Below are 7,822 nucleotides of genomic sequence, written 5' to 3'. Positions count from 1 at the left end.
TTTGAGCAAGGCCTGTAGCTTTATTTTCAAAGGGAGCTTATATACCTTAAGTTGTGCATAGAGGATAATAAGGGGTGTAAAATCATGCAAAGTCTTTGATCCTTATCGAGACCAGGCTTTCTTTTCTGCAAACTTATCGTATACAAATGGTTTAGGTGATTTACATCATCTTTTGGCCAGAAGGCCTGTTAACATTTTATGACTCTGATAAAGATTTGTCAACCATAAGACTTATTTTCTCTAAGAGTAATTATTTTAAAGTTTGGCGCCATCCTCCGAAGGTGTTAGACAAAGTTGCATTCCTATAGGGCAGACGTGCAGTGGGTTTACAACAAGGAAATAATTTATTACCTTAAGGGTCTAAAGTTGTTAGCACCAAGGCCACTACTTATTTTTTCTATATACCAACTATATTAATTAATATACTCCCAAGGACACAATACAGGGGATGTGGAAACTTGGCAACAAGCATTGGCTCAAAAATGAAATCTTCTACTAGTTCTATTCTAACAATTTTCTAAGTCTCCAAGAGGCTCTATACTATTTTAATATCTTAAGCTTCCCGTACCTCTCGCGGTTGGGAGACTGTAAACAATCATATGCATAGCTGTAGGAGTCCGGATAAACCTGTCAGGCAAGTTAGAGAGCCATCTGAGGGGTTTGGATTGAAACACTCCTATTATGCCCAGGAGGCTAATTAACTAGGGCTCGAAGTTGATTTCCTTCAGAGAAAGGTGATCAGGGATAGCTCCCCATTAATGTCAGAGGAGTTGGTGAAAGTCATAAAATAGTAAAACAGACAGATTCTGGTTTTGGGGTAGACGCTCAGGCAGATTCAGGGTGGGCCCTTGAGCCCTGACTCGCCTTGTCCGTCAGGGCTCTCCCACATGACCTTGTCATGGGTGGGAACTCCTGTGCTGGCTCCCGGCAAAAAGGGAAATATAAAAATTTCTAGAAACAAATGACAATGAAAACAGCTCAAAACCTTTGGGATGCAGCAAAAGCAGTTCTAAGAGGGAAATTTATAGCAATACAACCCTACCTCAAGAAACAAGAAAAACATCAAATAGACAACCTAACTTTACACCCAAAACAACTGGAAAAAGAAGAAAAAAAAAAATTAGTAGAAGGGGAAAAAAATCATAAAGATCAGAGCAGAAATAAATGAAAAAGAAATGAAAGAAACAATAGGAAAGATTAATAAAACTAAAGGCTGGTTCTTTGAGAATATAAACAAAATTGACAAACCTTTAGCCAGGCTCATCAAGAAAAAAAGAGAGAGAATCAGATCAACAAAATTAGAAATGAAAAAGGGGAGGTTACAACAGACAATGCAGAAATACAAAGGATTATAAGAGACTATCATGAACAAGTATATGGCAATAAAATGGATAACCTGGAATAAATGGACTGATTCTTAGAATAGTTCAATCTTCCATGACTGAACAAGGAAGAAATAGAAATTATGAACAACCCAATTACAAGCACTGAAATTGAAGCTGTGATCAAAAATCTCCCAAAAAACAAAAGCCCAGGACCAGATGGCTTCACAGGAGAATTTTATCAAACATTTAGAGAAGAGCTAATGTCTATCCTTCTAAAACTCTTTCAAAAAATTGCAGAGGAAGGAACACTCACAAATTCATTCTACAAGGCCACCATCACCCTGATACCAAAACCAGACAAAGATAATAAAAGGGTAAATTGTATAGTATGTGAATTACACCTGAAATCTATTATTTTTTTAAAAAAAGTCAGATATCTCAAGACTTAAGGCAATACAGCAAGTATGTTATAAACAACACTTGAAGCATTTTTTATTCTAAATCCCATTGTCTTAACTATCAACTAAACTCCCAGGCCACCTTCTTTGTTCACATTACAGACTTTCTAGACAATGCCATTTACTCTACAGAGTGACCTTGGCCTCCGTCTCTAACCCTAACACTCCTCCTGAGTCAGCCTGTCTCTCACTGTGGACAATCCTGCCTGCATGGTTTAGCGAGGCCTCAGAATCAACATGTGTTAAACCAATTGAACTTCACCTTCCACAACTATCTTCCTTTTATGAACAGCTCTCCCTGGGAGTTGTTCCCCATTGGCTGCTGTCCTTTCCATTCCTCAGGCTATTTGGAAAACAGGGATAATTAACCTCCCCCAAACCCAGTACATGATCAAGTTTTTCAGGATCGGGTTACCAGTTCTGACCATTCTCTTTGCTGACTCTTCCCTCAGATGACATCTTCCCAAGAGATTTTTCATCCTCATTTCACACTAATAATGCCTTGAATATTTACTTCGGATAAGGACACAACAGCAGCTAAGGGGCAATGAGAAAGACCCTGTCTCCAAACATTTCTCGAGTGCCAGTAGTGGCAGCTGGACCTGGACTCAAGTCTTGGTGTGCACTGAGCTCACACATGCCTTCTCCACGTGAAACTGCCTTTGAAGACTACAGCCCATGACAACAGCCATTCTGGTCAATATCTTCAGGAAAATCCTAAACTGGGAAAGTTTAACTCTACTCAAAGTAACCCACTAACTATTGTATCTAGGGCAGCTTCTAAAATTTTCCTTTTTTTGAGAACCCAGAAAAATGTGTTTGCCATAAAAATTAAACATACATAAGTAATTTCATGCCAAGATATTAAAATCTTAAAATAGCCATAATTGGACAATACGCCCAGCCCTTAATGTTCGTTTATAACCATCTAGTTACTTGGTGTAATTGAAATCCTTCCTCCTCCAACCAAAAGAAAGGTGAAATCAACAACAACCAACAAAAACTACTGATATTCCATTTCTCTGATACTTTAAAATATTGTAAATATGTGTTTTATTTTCATCGATGCACTATTCCAGCTATTATATGATGTGCTAGGATTACTGCATTTATGGAATAAATTAGAAAAGCAACTATATCACCAACACTCACATGCCACATATTTTCAGCAGTTATGTGGCTAAACACCAAAACTTACATTCCTTCAAGACAAGCATAAAATACAATAACAGGCAGGATGGAACAGACTCAAGCCTTAACCTTGACACAACTTTCCTTCTCCCAATCTCATCTCTAAGTGATGGCAGAAGTGTGTCCCCATCTGGTGAAAAATGCCTCATCATTAAACAAGAAATAGTAGACACACCTTCTGAACTGCATGGAGCTATGAAAAGGACACAATTTAGGCCTTTTATTTTATATCCATGTCAATGTCCTATAATGGGGGGATGGCCAAAGCCTATGGCCACAATGTCAATATCTCCCTCCCCTTCCTGAAGGAACCTCTGTAGGCCACGGGCTAAGGGAAAGCATCTGTCCTGGAAACATGACCAAAGCACTAATTCCATGAGGCTCCAGGGCAGGCATGGTGCTAGATACAAAGGTGGAATAAAGATGGTGAGACTGGGTCTCTACTCTTCAAGACTTTGCAGTCAGTAGCTGACTGAGACATTCAAGCCAGCACCTTGAAAACAAAGCTGTCTGGAATAGAGGCAGATGAAAAATCGCCCTGAGAGCACAGGGTTGAGAAAGCTGTGCTCCCCCCACCCCACCCCACCCTCAGGATCTGGGCAAGCCTGGTGAGAGAATAATGTTGTCCAGGCCCTTGGCTGAGGGGTAGGACTTGGGCAGATTCAAATGAGGAAAGGTACAGGCATTGTAAACATAAGGGATGACCCAGAAGCCCTTGAAAACTGAAAGTCGCTCAGTTGTGTCCAACTCTTTGCGACCCCATGGACTGTAGTCCATGGAATTCTCCAGACCAGAGTACTGGAGTGGGTAGCCTTTCCTTCTCCAGGGGATCTTCCCCAAAGCCCTTATTTGTCCTTAATTGCAAGTGACAGTAAAGAATAGGACACCTATCTCACAGGGTGATTTTGAGGATTAAATACATTAAAGTTCCTTGCACTGGTAGGCACTAGAATAAGTCTTAGCTATTATGGCAGGTAGAGATCAAAGTACATAAGGCCAGAAAGGCACACTGGAAGTCTGTTTTCCAGAAAACAATGACTATGTTCACTTGGCATTGCTTCTATAACTGATATTGCTCCAAACTTCCAAATAGGACAGATACCTGAAGTCAAGAGAAAGTAGGAATGTTACTGCTTTCTTTCACAGGAATGTGACTTTTATGGAACAAAGGTGCAACACGATCTTGGCAATTAACCTGAAGTAGAGGAATTATGAGGCTTCCCTGATGGCTCAGATGGCAAAGAATCTGCCTACAATGCAAAGGACCCACGTTCGATCCCTGGGTCGGAAAGATCCCCTGAAGAAGGGAATGGCTACCCACTCCAGTATTATTACCTGGAGAGTTCCATGGACAGAGGAGCCTGGTGGGTGGGCTACAGTCCATGGGGTTGCAAACAGCTGGACATGACAGAGTGACTAACACACATACCCAGAGGAATTATGATGGCAATACCTGGATTTTAACTAGAAATGACCATTTCCACCCCAGGATGGGGTTTCCTGGAGGTACCCCCATGAAGTGCAGGGCCTCCAGCCCCACCCAGGGATGAGAGCACTGGTGGGCAATGTCAACAGCTCTGCATTCTTAGATAAAACAATTACCTTTTTCTACTATAAATGGGTTCATTGACAAAATAGAGATATGATGCCCTCCTTTGGAGGTCATTTTGGGGATTAAATGATATTAGGCAAGTGGCCTGCTTAGCCCTGTGCCTGGCACACTGGAGGTGTGTGATAAATATTAAGTCTTTTAGGACAGTGAGGAGGCTGGCTTGCCTGGGACAGCAAGTAAAGATGAGTAAAGATGAGACTTCTTAGCAGAGGCACCTCGAAAGGAAAACAAGGAGGGGAGGGGGAGGATCCCCATCAAGGATTTAAATGTGGTTTTTCCTCCTGCTGAGAGGGCCCCTGCACTCAATAAACCAGAATGACCCTAGCTGAACTCCCAGCCTTGGAAGTATAGTTGGTTTTTAAAAGGAGTTCTTCTATTTCAGGATCAATTGTTCAGCAGAACTGAAAAGCTTGCCCTCGGAAGAGGCTGAGTCCTAAAGCCTGCAGGGAAAACCATGAAAAGGGGGGATGTGCCATCTCTCTATGGGGAGCGGGAGCCCCATACATGCTGTCTCTGAGCGCTGCCACTCTGCTGCCTCCTCGATTTTAAATTAACCAGAAACCTGAGAACCTGAAAGCTGAGCTCCAGCTAACATTATTTAAATGAACCAGCTGTTACATGAACTTTAAACCACATGTCGTTTGGTGGTGGGGCTGCCCTGGGCCAAGAGACATCAATACAGAGTTCCCAACTCACAAATGGATTGTGTTCCAAATGTGCATTTGGAAGGCTATGGTTTGAAAGGCAGAATACACTTTCCCAAAGAAAAGATGTTATAAATGGTGATTGGGGCCATAGGCCAGCTCACAAAACTCCATTTAACCATAATATAGCTAACTACTCCACATTTTAGCCAAAAAAAAAGTCAATAATGTACAATACTAATAAAGAATGAGCTAAAGAATAAAGTTGAGTCTCTTTCACTTGTCTTGAGGACAATGATTAAGCAAAAGCAGATTTAATTCCAGGAGAATGTAAAGGTTACCCTGTGAGGGACTAGGAAACACTGACTAGAGTTAGGAACATAGGCAGCCGGCAATCAGATGAAATTGCATGATTTCTGCCAATTCTAAGGGGCCAGTGTCAACACCTAAAGACTAACCTATCATCCAGAGGGAGCTGGGGGAACGCAGGTTGAAGTGCTGGGTTGGAAGGTTAGCTTAATTATCTCTAGGTAGCCACTCCATCAACAAAGGTCCATCTAGTTAAGGCTATGGTTTTTCCAGTGGTCATGTATGGATGTGAGAGTTGGACTGTGAAGAAAGCTGAGCGCCAAAGAATTGATGCTTTTGAACTGTGGTGTTGGAGAAGACTCTTGAGAGTCCCTTGGACTGCAAGGAGATCCAACCAGTCCATTCTAAAGGAGATCAGTCCTGGGTGTTCCTTGGAAGGACTGATGCTAAAGCTGAAACTCCAATACTTTGGCCACCTCATGCAAAAAGTTGATTCATTGGAAAAGACTCATGCTGGGAGGGATTGGGGGCAGGAGGAGAGGGAGATGACAGAGGATGAGATGGCTGGATGGCATCACCAACTCAATGGACATGAGTTTGGGTGTACTCTGGGAGTTGGTGATGGACAGAGAGGCCTGGTGTGCTGCAGTTCACGGGGTCGCAAAGAGTCGGATACGACTGAGCGACTGAACTGAACTGAACTGAACTGAGCCACTCCATCTTCCAAGGTAGAACCTCGCTTTGGGGTCCCTGCCCTTTAAGGAATGATCGCCGCCATCAATGCCTCAGGCTACCTCTGACCCCAAGAATCGCTGAAAGGCAGAACTTTTGGTGACCCTTTTAATACTGATTTTTGAGACCAGGTAAGCTGCTGATTACTCACAATGCCCGGATGGTTTTGAACCTGCCTCCCTTCCCCCCATTTAGACGGAATCTGCTATTACCAGCCTAGCACAGAGGACAGCCCCAACCAGGTGCCTAGACTCTGTCCCTCCATTTCCCTCCTCCACATGGCCACACTGCATATGGTTAAAGACATCCTGAATGATCCATTTTAACTGTAATAATAACGGTGAGATACAGATGTTATCTATCAATATGAAAAGGATATTGAAGGAGGAAACGGACAGAACAGGCTCCATCTTGAAAGCCCGACTGCATCTTGGGCCAGACTGTGGACTTTGAGCTATATGCCCAGTATCTATGGAAACGACATACCAACTGGAAAACCAGGCCCCCTGGATGGAAAAGCCCCAGGACTCGTACATAGACTTTCTGTTGCCTAAAGAAAATACCTTAATTATCTGTGTAACCGAATAGAATCATGAATTCTATTATGCTTATTGGGGTATGACCACAGGCCTATTGATAATTGTCTACTGTTAACTACCTAGGCTTACGGCATATGAATCACAGGTTAACTTTGATTGTATCTTTCTTTTCCTTTGTTCAGACTAGTTTCAGGGAATTTGGGGAGGTGGGTTTGGCACATACACTTAGGGTATATAAGGTTTTCAGAAAACTGGTCAGGGTCCTTGGCTAAGAGGAGACTCTGCCTTGGGCCCTCCGGTGTAATAAACTGCACTCCGCCATCTGCATTGTCCTTCTGAGTGAGTTTGTTTCCCAGAAGGCGTGGCTACATTTGGTGCATTGGCCGGGAAACTCCTCACGTTGAGGAGACAAGTCCCATTTGGGACTACTCCGAGGCCTTGCAGCTCGAATCTTTTAGAAGGGGGAAGGCGCCTCACCCTTCTGGAAGGATTCTGCTTCTCAATGCCCGGACCTTTCATGTTAGCAGGTAGTGGACGGCAGCAGGGGAACTGAGCGCTCAGGTGAGGAGGAACTCACATGGTAGGGTGGAAGAGGGGTCTGATCACTGCCCTGGGAGGGATTAGAAGGGGGGCAGACCCACAGGAGCCTGGAATAGGCAGGTAGCAACGATTGCTTGGTACACAGGTTGACGAGCATGTTAGGACTTAGGAAATTTGTGAAGGTCATTTAGGAGGTGGTGTCCACGCCGTCTTGGGGAAAATTATTACCAAGTAATTGCCAGGGGATTTTTAGGAGAAGAAACTTGGTTTCTGTGTGCTCGTATTCTGCCCTCCCAAAGGAGGTGTCCCAACTGCTGTGAAATTCTTGACCCCCTCGGAATTGTCAGGCTAGAGAAAGGGGGTTACATAAGTGAGTATGAATTGGCTTTTCTGGAGACAGCCTGGGACATGGGATATTTAACCCATGTGTATTTTCATCCACACCTGATCAAGCCCACCAAGACAGAATGGA

The sequence above is a fragment of the Bos indicus x Bos taurus genome, chromosome 17 (genome assembly GCF_003369695.1).
Source record: "Bos indicus x Bos taurus breed Angus x Brahman F1 hybrid chromosome 17, Bos_hybrid_MaternalHap_v2.0, whole genome shotgun sequence".
NCBI classification, from domain to species: domain Eukaryota; kingdom Metazoa; phylum Chordata; class Mammalia; order Artiodactyla; family Bovidae; genus Bos; species Bos indicus x Bos taurus.
This window is presented reverse-complemented; position numbering follows the sequence as displayed.